Source organism: Sus scrofa, chromosome 8, assembly GCF_000003025.6.
Source record: "Sus scrofa isolate TJ Tabasco breed Duroc chromosome 8, Sscrofa11.1, whole genome shotgun sequence".
Lineage (NCBI taxonomy): Eukaryota > Metazoa > Chordata > Mammalia > Artiodactyla > Suidae > Sus > Sus scrofa.
This window is the reverse complement of record NC_010450.4, coordinates 138,619,822-138,631,854: the sequence shown is the minus strand read 5'-3', so window position 1 is coordinate 138,631,854 and position 12,033 is coordinate 138,619,822. Positions and strand designations below refer to the sequence as shown.

Sequence of the window (12,033 nt, the reverse complement as noted above, 5' to 3'; positions counted from 1 at the left end):
CAACCTATAAATGACAATGGTCTTGTTTTACTTCTGTGTCCCGATTTGAGATGCTGTTATGTGGCACCTTAAGGGGAAGGGCCACATCTCACTCACGTCCAGCTCTTGACATAGTATCTGGTACATAATAGTGCTTGCTACGTGTTTGCTGAAATTAAATTCAAGAAGCTACCCAAGAATCACTCTGCCTGAGCTCACGAAGTACAGCCAGAAAAGGTAGCCTCACGTTTACACAGGCAGCTGGAATGAGTTAAAGGGTTTGTCCTGGGCGCGGCGCTGTGGAGAGGGGAGGCGGGACTAGAGCCCGGGACTGCTCAGGTCTGGAGCAGCCACTCAGCAGCAGGGCAGAGAGACTGGGCCCTCTCCCGGGTCCCTGGCCGGGGAGCCTCCCTGTGAGGGGTCATGGATCTCATTTGCCAGAGACGACCGTTCGATCCATGTGTCATCTCCCACCAGGCAGTTTCGCGTGCCCATCCTCTAGCGGCGGGCCGGGGGGAAATCGAGGGGCCTCAGTAAAGACTCACGTCATTACGTGGTGTTTTTAGTATGTGCCTCCTCTGTCATCGGTGGGGGAAAAAAACCTTTTGTTGACCAGGTTGTAGTGCTACCTGTCGCGGGTAGGGGGCAGTGCTGGAACACGGTATATGTGAGAGAAGCCGAGTCGCAGAAGAGGTGACACCTTTAAGGGGTCTTCTGGAGTCAACTGACTGAATTTTCTTGCTGCAGCAGCAACCACTACCAGCCCCAGCACTAGCACCAGTATTAATGACTACTCATTTCATGGCTGGTGAGTGGCAGCATTGATCTTTTGAACCCAGGTCTGCTGACTTTTAAATTGGTATTTTTTTAACCACGCCATAATGTGATTTCTTTCAAAAGATTTTTTTGTTTGTTAGAAGTAGTTATACATCTTTTTCCAGATATAAGAATAGTAAATTGGGAGTTCCTGCTGTGGCACACTGGGTTAAGAGTCTGACTACAGCAGCTCAGTTTGCTGTGGAGGTACAGGTTTGATCCCTGGCCCCTGCACAGTGAGTTAAAGGATCCAGCGTTGCTGCAGCTGCAGCTTGATTCCATCCCTGGCCTGGGAGCTTCCATACACTGGGGATGCAGCCGTGAAAAAAAAAGTAGATTATCCTTATAAAATTCAAACTTGAAGAAGGTAAAAGTTTCCATTTTTCTAACTCCCTTCCATATACAAGTAATGTCAACAGCTCAGTATATATTCTTATATTTTTTCCTATGTATAAATTTACATATATATATTTTACTGGTAATAAAAAGCATATTATGGATTTTTTCCATTGAAAGCTTTATGCAGAGCGGACCAGGACTTGCTCAATGCATACCTAGACTAGTATGTTATGCACAGCTTTTTGGAGCTAGTATGTGTGGTTACGTTTAAGTGTTGGTCCTGCAGCTCCTAGCAATTGTTTTTCTCCTGTTCTTTTCCATATTAGCACTGTTGTGATTTCAGCCCTTTTAATTTGTGACACATGGTGTGATTCAAACCACTGAGTCTTAGCATCTGTCAATGATAAGATCATTCTTTTTAGTGATATAAGGATGGTTGCCAATAATGTGGCGAATTTGGCTTTTCCTTGTCATGTGGAAAAAGAACTTGTGGGTAATAATGGTTTTTTTTTTCCCCCTACTTAAGCTTCGGTCAGTATCCTGAAGTCTCTTAAATTTCCACACAAAATTAAAGCTATGGTGCTTTTGGATTTTCTGAAGCAAAACTATTTTTCTCTGTCTCCTACACTGGCATTCTAAATCGTTTGTGTCACACTAGCTGACACTGCTCTTTGACACCTGGGGATCTTGTGTGCTGCAGTCATAAGGAGGAACAGGGCAGTTCCATCAGTGACGGCGTGAGCAGTGGGTGGGGCCCGAGCGGCTGGAGCCGCATTGAGGCCACGGATGTGCTAAGCGAGCTCACATGAGGACGCCCCCTGCAGAAGAGCAGCGACCTGTCTTCTTTGATACTGTCCCTGAAGTTATTGATTGAAGGGTCTCGTTCTGTCCTTTGAACTCTCTTACTCTGTTTAGTACTACTTATTTTTCATGTCATGCCTCTTAACTTCAATATTTGTATGTACCTAATTTCTCTCTCCATCTACATATAGATATACACTATGCGAATATAGTAGCAGTATATTATATACACACACACTTTAGTAGTATGGTGTTACCTGTTTATAAATAAGGAAATATGCATTTTTGGTATTGAGTGTGTGTGTATGTATGTGTGTGTGTGTGTATATATATATATATATGCTCAAGTTTTTTTCCTGGTGGTGGTATATGATTAAAAATATTTGAGACCACTGTACAATATTATGAATTCCTTGCTGACAGGATTCATAGAGTCTCCTCTTGATGCTCCTAATTGTGAGTCACAATGCCTGGCCTCTAATAGGTGGTTAATGAGGGTTGTTGGCTGGCTGGCTAGATAGAGAGACAAATGGATAAATTGTGTGATTCCATTTCTCTTTGTGAGTAGTCACCATTTAGTAAAAACTTCAGCTACTAAGGACACTTCTGGGTGATCAAACGACTAAACTCTGGTAATTGATGGGCGTGCTTTGTTTGGGTATGTTAAACACTGATTCAACTTGCCGTATTTTTCAACAGTCCACCAGATCGATGGATTACCACAGAATACATGGTGAATACGACCGAGAAATTTTTAGGTAACTCTGCTCCCCGGATTCATTTGTCTTAAATATTGTCAGAATCCTACCATGACCTCCACAACCTCTCTGTTGAGAGTTATTTGTATTTCTTCTCCCTTTGCTGAAACGGTCTTGTGGTTAGAGCAGTACCAGGCGTCATCAGGGATGCAGAAGGAGGGAGAAGAGCCCTAAGAGGGTTTGTGTGGCTCCTGGTCACCTGAACGGTTGACCCCACTAACACTAGTCTTCTCACTCCCAACCGTCTCAGGGAACAGCGGTGGGATGGAGGGTCCCTGCCAAGCCGTGGTGCCCCTGACTCTGGCTTCCTATCCCCGCTGCCATGGCAGATTCTTTCCAACGTCCCTGCCTTTTTTAATATTCATTCCCACCTTCCGTGTAAAACAGTCCCTACAGTACATAGCGGGGACGCGAAAACCGCTCACCACACGTACCTTCCCTCTGTAACTTGTGCCCGTGTGTCTGCAGACGTGCTTGTCCTGGGTGCTGGAGGTGGCAGGCTGGGGGCGAGCACCAGCGCACTGCCCGTTCTGCTCAGCACCACCTGTCCGCCTGTTGCGGGGGGAAGGGGGATTGTCTTCCTCAGCTTTTCTCCTTCTTCTTCTTTTCACAGCCACACAGGTGGCATAAGGAAGCTCCCCGGCTAGGGGTCAAATCGGACCTGTAGTTGTGACCTAAATCACAGCCACAGCCACACTGGGTCCTTAACCCACTGAGCGAGGCCAGGGATTGATCCCGCATCCTCACAGACACTATGTTGGGTTTGTTTGTTTGTTTTTTTTTTTTTTTTTGTCTTTTGTCTTTTTGTCTTTTGTTGTTGTTGTTGTTGTTGTTGTTGCTATTTCTTGGGCTGCTCCCGCGGCATATGGAGGTTCCCAGGCTAGGGGCTGAATAAGAGCTGTAGCCACCGGCCTACACCAGAGCCACAGCAACGTGGGATCCAAGCCGTGTCTGCGACCTACACCACAGCTCACGGCAACGCCGGATCGTTAACCCACTGAGCAAGGGCAGGGACCGAACCCGCAACCTCATGGTTCCTAGTCAGATTCGTTAACCACTGCACCACGACGGGAACTCCTATGTTGGGTTTTTAACACACTGAGCCACAACAGGAACTCCTGTATTCCTCAGCTTTATTTTCTTTATGATCCTCCTTCCCTGTGCAAATACACAGAGACCAAAAGAAGATTGGCTGCTGTATAAACCCCGTCCTCTTGCCATCAGGATATCCCACATCAAGTTTGGCTTGGTGCATTGCTGATGCAACCTTTGTTGTGCATTAAAAATAGAAGGAGGAGTTCCCGTCGTGGCGCAGTGGTTAACGAATCCGACTAGGAACCATGAGGTTGCGGGTTCGGTCCCTGCCCTTGCTCAGTGGGTTAACGATCCGGCGTTGCCGTGAGCTGTGGTGTAGGTTGCAGACACAGCTCGGATCCCACGTTGCTGTGGCTCTGGTGTAGGCCGGTGGCTACAGCTCCGATTCGACCCCTAGCCTGGGAACCTCCATATGCCGTGGGAGCGGCCCAAGAAATAGCAACAAAAAAGAAAAAAAAAAAAAAAAAAAGAAGGAAATACGAATTGCTCTAAGTGTGGGCCTCTGTTGGAGTCCGCCTGTGAATTATGTGAGTGGGTAGTTTCTAGGGATAAGACCATTTTTTGCCTCTTGTGCTTCTTCTTTTGTTTGCCCTGCTCAAAATCATATATTAGACAGGAATGCCTCTCAGTGCTGGTGCCATGAATGATATTCCTGACTAATTTTGCAAGAGAGAAGAAAGCACATTGAGGCAGAGTGGTCTCTACTAACAAGTGAGATGAAAGTTAGTCGTACTCTGTTCTTTTCATTTTAACTCAAGGTGGTTAATTTTTCCAAAAAGTTTTTAGGAACCAATTATATGTGTCAGTGACTTTCCTTTAAAGCGGATGGTTAGCCCATGTTACGATACAGCTGTTTTTTATGCTGAGAGGAGAATCTAAATCTTCCTCAGAACCATAGCAGAGAAATGGTTTACTACTTGAGATCTAAAATGTATGATTATTAGCCATTACTGGTGAAATTACACTTTTTCCCCCCTTTATTGTCTATGATTGGTGCAAACTGTAAGCCACAAACTCAGGCAGGCAAAAGATAGAATTGTATTTTTCTTTTTTTGTCTTTTTAGGGCTGTTCCTGCGGCATATGGAGGTTCCCAGGCTAGGGGTCAAATCGGAGCTACAGCTGCTGGCCACAGCCACAGCCACGTAGGATCTGAGCCGCATTTGCAACCTACAACGAAGCTCACAGCAACGCTAGATCCTTAATCCACTGAGCGAGGCCAGGGATGGAACCTGCGTCCTCATGGATACTAGTCATATTGGTTTCTACTGAGTCACAGTGGGAACTCCAGAATTTTATTTTTCTAGCCCTTGGTTAGCTTTAGACACAATTTAGAATAGATTTACAAGGAGATCCTGCTGAATAGCATTGAGAACTTTGTCTAGATACTCATGTTGCAACAGAAGAAAGGGTGGGGGAAAAATGTAATTGTAATGTATACATGTAAGGATAACCTGACCCCCTCGCTATACAGTGGGAAAATAAAAAAAAAATTATTAAAAAAAATAAAAAAAAAAGAAAGAAACAACCTGTAACTGGGTTAAATAATGTCCCTACCCAAGTTCATGTGACCTTATTTGAAGACAGGGTCTTTGCAGAAATAATCGACTTCCGACGAGGTCATACCGGGTTAGGGTGGGCCCTTGGAGCAGAGGGGAGGCGTTAACACAGACAGACAGGGGAGAGAGGTGAGGCTGGGGCAGAGTGGAGAGTGCATCTCTAAGCCACAGAAGGACAAGGGATGCTGGCAACCATCAGAAGGTGGAAGAGGCAGAAAGATTTTTCCCCAGAGGCTTCAGCACTGCTGACATCTTAATTCAGACTTGTAGCCTCCAGAACGGTGAGAAAACGAGTTTCTGTTGTTTTAGACTATTCAGTTTTTGGTAATTTATTATGACAGCCCTGGGAAACTAATACACAGCTTCTTTTTAAGATGGAGTAGCAGAAAATTAACCTCATAAAACTTGGGGAATTCCTCCTCTTTCTCTGGAGTTGCCATAAGGAGCAGCAAGATGTGATGCGAAAGTGTGGGGACCCATGGAAAGTCAGATCCGTGATGCCACTGGTGTCCCAGTGCTGTCTCCCAGTTGGCCTGGCCCCATTAGTGCCCCTCTCTGAGTGCTGCAGAGGTGACCTTTGCTCCCGCCTGTGCGACCTCTCTAGTTTGGCACTTCGTCCACTCTTGAGTGGCGTGACAGCAGTTTCTGTGTTTCTCCCATGCCGAGCTGTGATTCGTGAAGATAGTCTGCAACTGTTGTTGTTGTTGTTGGGTTTTTGGTTTTTTTTGTTTTTTTTTTTTTGTCTTTTTAGGGCCGAGCATGCAGCACGTGGGTGGAGGGTCCCAGGCTAGGGGTCAAATTGGAGCTGCAGCTGCCGGCCAACACCACAGCCACAGCAACACTAGATCTGAGCTGCGTCTGCGACCTACGCCACAGCTCACAGCAGTGCCTGGGTCGGTAACACATTGAGCGAGGCCAGGGGCAGAACCCTCGGCCTCATGGATGCTATTTAGATTTGTTTCCGTTGTGCCGCAGTGGGACTCCCTGTTTTCTTTTCTGAGATATTAACATCTCCCAGGACTTTACCAGGACAGTAGATTGCAAATCCCCTCTGTTCTTTAACCCCACAAACCTATTTGGGGGTGTTGCCGCCTGTCCAGAACTTGGCCCAAGGAGTGACTCAGAGTTTATTACTGATGTATGTTCTCCTTATTGGGGATTATTTTTCTAGCCTTATGTGGTGGGAAGGGAGTGGAAAATTCTTGCTCATTTGTACAGCTTTCTCTGCGATCTTCTGTCCATGTCTTAATCCTTCCCCCACTCCCAAGAGCCGAAATCAGTGACTCTGAACTGGAGGTGGTTTCCTCCCTGGGGGTCGTTTAGAAATGTCTGGAGACATCTTCGGTTGTCAGAACTGGGGAGCGGGAGGTCACTACTGGCGTCTGGCAGGTAGAGGCCAAGGTTGCTGCTAAATGCAGAGGACGGCCCCCAATCCTTCCAATTCCTCGTTCATATAAATAAAGGACTTACATTAAAAAGCAAATAGAGCAAAGCATTCGGGACTTCTGATTGGCTGGATAGCCAATCACCTGATTTAGGAGGGGAAGAATGTCTACTTTGGAGCCCAGCCTTTCTGGATTCCCTGGAGGTGTTCATATGTCTTAGGCAAGTACCCATTTTAGCTAATTTGTGCCAGGCTGTGAAGAATGTTGGCCTGAGAATGTATCAAAGTGGGTTCCAGTCTTGCTTTTCCTACCAACTGCTTAAGCAGGCAACTGGGCCTCAGTTTTTGCACGTGGCAGAGATTTAAGCTAGGTTATCTCTGAAATTCCTTCCGTTGATTCCCCCCTATGATCTAGAAACAGATTGTGAACAGAAAAAACTTTTAACATATAGAGTCTTAGAGGTACATCTTTTCTTCTTACAAATTCTTTGGAAATATGGAGACTGCCAGCCGTCCAGCAAAGTGTATTCTCCTCTTCTTCCACACGCCAGTAAACGAGAGTAAAAGGAGAAGCTTCTGTAGTACGAGACCCACCAGTACAGTGACTTAAAAAAAACGAAGCCAGACCACATTTCCCACATTCCTCTGCATTTGGGTGTGATTAAGTTCTTGCTAACAGAGGGCGAGCAGGCGTCTAAACTCTGCCCTTCGTCCTAAGGTAGTGCGTGTGACTCTTTCGTGCCTTCCCTTCTCTTCCAGCTAGAATCCCTGGTCTTTCAGTTTCAAGCGTGCGGGTGAGAATGGAGCCCGTGGAGCAGCAGGATGAAAGGGACCTGGAACCTCAAATGTTGGAATAGGGCAGAACTGTCCCACCAGGTAACAGTGCTGTCCTCAGTGCTTTTTGATGTTTAAGACACAATTTTATTATTATTTTATTTTATTTTAGTCTTTTTAGGGCTGCACCCACAGCATGTGGAGGTTCCCAGGCTAGGGGTCTAATCGGAGCTGTAGCTGCCAGCCTATGCCACAGCTCACGGCAACGCAGGATCCTTAACCCAGTGAGCAAGGCCAGGGATTGAACCTGCATCCTCATGGATGGTAGTCAGGTTCGTTTCTGCTGAGCCACAATGGGACCTCCCTCCCTTGTTTCTTTTATAGTCACTGTATTGTCAGCTGTTTTTATTATAGCAGCATAGCTTTTTACCATCATAAATTGAGGAATTCGCTACATAATGGCCGAAACAGAAAATTTCAAAAGAAAGTGCATACTGTTCTACCCAGTATGAGGTGCTAGCATTGCCTCTTAACACTTCATCACCAAAAAATAAGTGAAACACTTTATTTTATTTTATTTTATTTTTTGTCTTTTGCTATTTCTTGGGCCGCTCCCGTGGCATATGGAAGTTCCCAGGCTAGGGGTTGAATCGGAGCTGTAGCCACCAGCCTACGCCAGAGCCCCAGAGCCACAGCAACGCGGGATCTGAACCGCGTCTGCAACCTGCACCACAGCTCACGGCAACGCCAGATCATTAACCCACTGAGCAAGGGCAGGGATCGAACCCGCAACCTCATGGTTCCTAGTCGGATTCGTTAACCACTGCGCCACGATGGGAACTCCATTTTTTTTTTTTTTTTTTTTTTTTGTCTTTAATAAGTGAAACATTTTAAAGCAAGGAGAAGATGTGGACAAAATTAGGTCTGTCTTGTTCAGAATCTTTTCTTTTATCACTTGGCTCTGTATCATTTTCTCGAGTAAATTCTGTGCAAATAATAGTCCTTATAATCCACTTTGAGTTGGCTTTTGTTGTTTTAGGCATGACCTCTGTGGTCAGAGAATGATCAGTTTCTTGATTTGTAGTTTCTCAAGCTTTAGACTTAGTGTGTTGTCTTTCCTGCTGTATTATTCCTCTTATAGTTCTCTCTCTTCCTGGTCTTAATGCGTTTCTGCGACACAGGGCATGTGGCTGTTGCCCGCGTCTCTATGCACAATTGTTTACTGCGGCCACTTGGAAAGAGCGCTTTATGCTGCCGGAAGGCAGAAGCAAAGGTAAAGGCAGTGGTTTAGATCATCTTGGCCTCTATTGGAAAGACGATAACTTCTTGCCAGGATTTTAAAGAAGTTACTACTGTCTGGCAAATGTTCTCTTTGGCAATTTTTATTGTGACTCATCTGCAAATTACAAGTAGTAATTCTTAAGTGGTAGTTCAAATATTATCCTAATCCTAACTCTGAACCGTTTTCATGTGAAATGAGAATTTCTTGTTTTAACTATGCAAACAGGAAGTATTTTGTTGGGATATATATTAGTTGAATTATCAGATCATGAATAAGAGAAGGATTATAAATGGAGTTTATTTATTATTTTAATTTTTAAATTTTTGTCTTTTAGGGCCTCACCCAAGGCATATGGAGGTCCCTAGGCTAGGGATCGAATTGGAGCTGCAGCTGCCAGCCTACACCACATCCACAGCAACGTGGGATCTTAGCCACGTCTATGACCTACATCACATCTCACAGCAACACCAGATCCTTAACCCACTGAGTGAGGCCAGGGATCAAACCCACATCCTCATGGATCCTAGTCGGGTTCATTAACCACTGAGCCACAAAGGGAACTCCCTGAATTTAATTTTATATATTTTCAAATGTGGACAAATAGGTTTATTTTTCTCCTAATGATTTTTTTCTGTCAGAGGTAAAGTTGATTTGCTTAACTATAACCTGAATGAAAATGAAAATCTTATCAATCTTTCTTCTTAACTTTCTTTAAATGGACCCATCTTATATACTTGGTGTAGGAGAGCTTGCAATATGGCTGCTATTTGAAATGAAAATCCTTCCCAGGTTAATAAAGTGATTTGTGTTAGAATATTAGATCAGTGACTTTAAAAAAAAAATGAACTGGGGGTATAACTTCCCCCAATCATTTAAAATTGGTTCTTTGGAAAGAAAACATGTTAGCATGTTTTAATCTTGATATTAGTTCATGCGAGCCTGTGTAATAGATTTTTGTTTTTCAAGTGACGAAATGAGAGTTGAAATCCATACTTGCTGTGGCTTCGTTTGGATTGACCAGGAGACCCACCTTTCTTCTGCACTTCTGAGTAGGCAGCTGTGGATGGTGTCACAGGAAGCAAATCCCCAACTGGGAACTTTTTGGAGTTGTTGCATTTGCTCTGTGTGCTCTCTGTGTTTTGATACACTGAGCAAGGAATGTTGATGAGACATGAGGCAGAACAGCTTGTTCCTCCACAGCTATTTTGACTTTGCAATGCTGGCAGTAGTAGAAAGAAAAAAAAAGTTTAGCGTGTTAACTAAGCAAACACATGGGGCTTGGGAGAAGGCTGGGGAACAGCTAGGCTATTCTCGGTACCAAGAACCCTGTTGCCCAGGAACTTTTAATTCCAGTTGGCGGATGCGTAGGACTTGGAGTTCTACATCTGTCTCACCGTCCTTTGTCTCTGGGGGGTTCACAGGAACAAATGGTGTTGCTGACAAAGTGAAGTTCAAGTTGTTGGATAATCAGATGTCAGCACAGAGAGGACGGCTTAGAAGAAGAGGTGCCTCAAAGGCTTCAGAATGTGGTTATGGAAGCCAAATGAGTTAAAATAAGTACCATGCTCCTTTAGGTGTTAATAAATACAGATTATCCTAAGGAAATAGACAATGTCAGAGTTCCTTTTGTGGCTCAGTGGGTTAAGGACCCAACGTTGTCTCTGTGGGAAGTGGGTTCCATACCTGGCCTCGCTCAGTGGGTTAAGGATCCTGCATGGCTACAAGCTGTGGGTTAAGTCTCATATTCGGCTTGAATCTGCTGTTGCTGTGGCTGCCACAGCTGCAGTTCCAGTTTCACCCCTGGCCACGGAACTTCCACATGCTGTAGGTACGGCTGTAAAAAGAGAAAAAAATGAACTAGAAAATATCTGAAGAGGGTTGGTTTGATTCGAGGCACTTCTAGGGATTTTAGAACAATGTGGATTATGAACTTGACTTTGTGAGTTATTGTTTGCTGTTTTTGACAGAGGTGACAGCGTGGCAGCTTTGCACCAAGGCTTTAAGAGGCGTGGCAAGCTTCCACCTGCCTTTCTCAAGCACCTGCAGTCTGCCATGAGAAGAGCATGCCAGTACCTTTTGCCTGGGTCCCAGAATCACAGATACAAGGAACCAGCCTGAATATTGGCCAGACTGAGCCTAATTCAGCTCAGCAAATCCACTGCTAGCCTGCAGACTTCTGAGGGAGAAAGCAATGTTTTTTTTGTTTTGTTTTGCTTTAAACTATTGAAATTTGGTGGCTGTTTGTTATGCAGTGTTATTACAGCAAAACCTGACTAATACACTTTTATTAGAGGCCTCCAATTTCAGGCCGTTGGTATGTGAGAACCAGAGCGTGTCTGACACCGATTGTATGAGAGGAAGCACTATCACTCCTTGTGGTTGCTGCAGTGCAGTCAGATTTACTGGCTACAACTTCAAAGTTTCTGACTCCTCTCTTCACTTTAAACTTGAATGGAATCCCAGTGGCCTGGTGTGACATCTGGCATCTTAAGTGGCCACGTGAAGAGCTGGGTGACACTGTTCAGAAGTGCAGTGCGCTAACTCCCACAGAGCAAACTTTGATCCGTGGGAAACTGAAGATGGGAGGGAGAAGGTAAACATGCCTGCCCCCTTCTTCCTCCTTCCCATGGACAGTCCCAACCGCACGACCGCAGAGCTTATCTGAAGAAGCCACGTGTGGCTAAGCAAATGCTTCTGCTGAAAGGTCTCCCTTGTCTTTTTCCAGCTCATTGGGAAGCCATGGCCAGCAGGATAACAAGTGCATCCTTTCCTGCCTCATTTCCCTTCTTTCCGCACGTTCACCAGCCTGGTTTTTAAATCCCAGCGAAGCACCAGCACTTAGTCTTGATCCAGGCTCTGTTTTCCAGAGACTCAAGCTAAGGCATAGACCTAGACCATCATGGCAAGAGGAAGATGGTAAAAGTGATGGTTATGGTGATGTTGGCGGGTGCCTGTTGATGTCCACTTACTGTCTATCAAGCAGTACGGTGACTGCGTTGGATAGGTTTCCTTTAATAGTCACTACAACTTATACTTTATAATATAATAGTATAAGTTATATTAACTTATAATATAACTTGGTAATATTTTCACTTCATTTTATGGAAGAGGAAATCAAAGCTTAAAGAGGGTTGATTATTTGGCTAAGATCGCCTGGCAAGTAAGTGGAGCTAACACATGAACCCAGATATTTCAGATGTCGTATCTTATGAGTTAAGCCATTAAGTGGCACAGATACACTATAGCAT

General features: G+C 44.9%; 1 long non-coding RNA gene across 1 annotated transcript in view; it reads left to right on the top strand.

Annotated features, from left to right (window-relative positions):
• The window catches only part of LOC102167132, a 690,997-nt gene that overhangs the window by 14,665 nt on the left and 664,299 nt on the right, over positions 1-12,033 (top strand). The window contains exon 3 of the long non-coding RNA XR_002346480.1: positions 7,489-7,605. This is a non-coding gene — a long non-coding RNA (uncharacterized LOC102167132). The remainder of the gene's footprint in view (positions 1-7,488; positions 7,606-12,033) is intronic.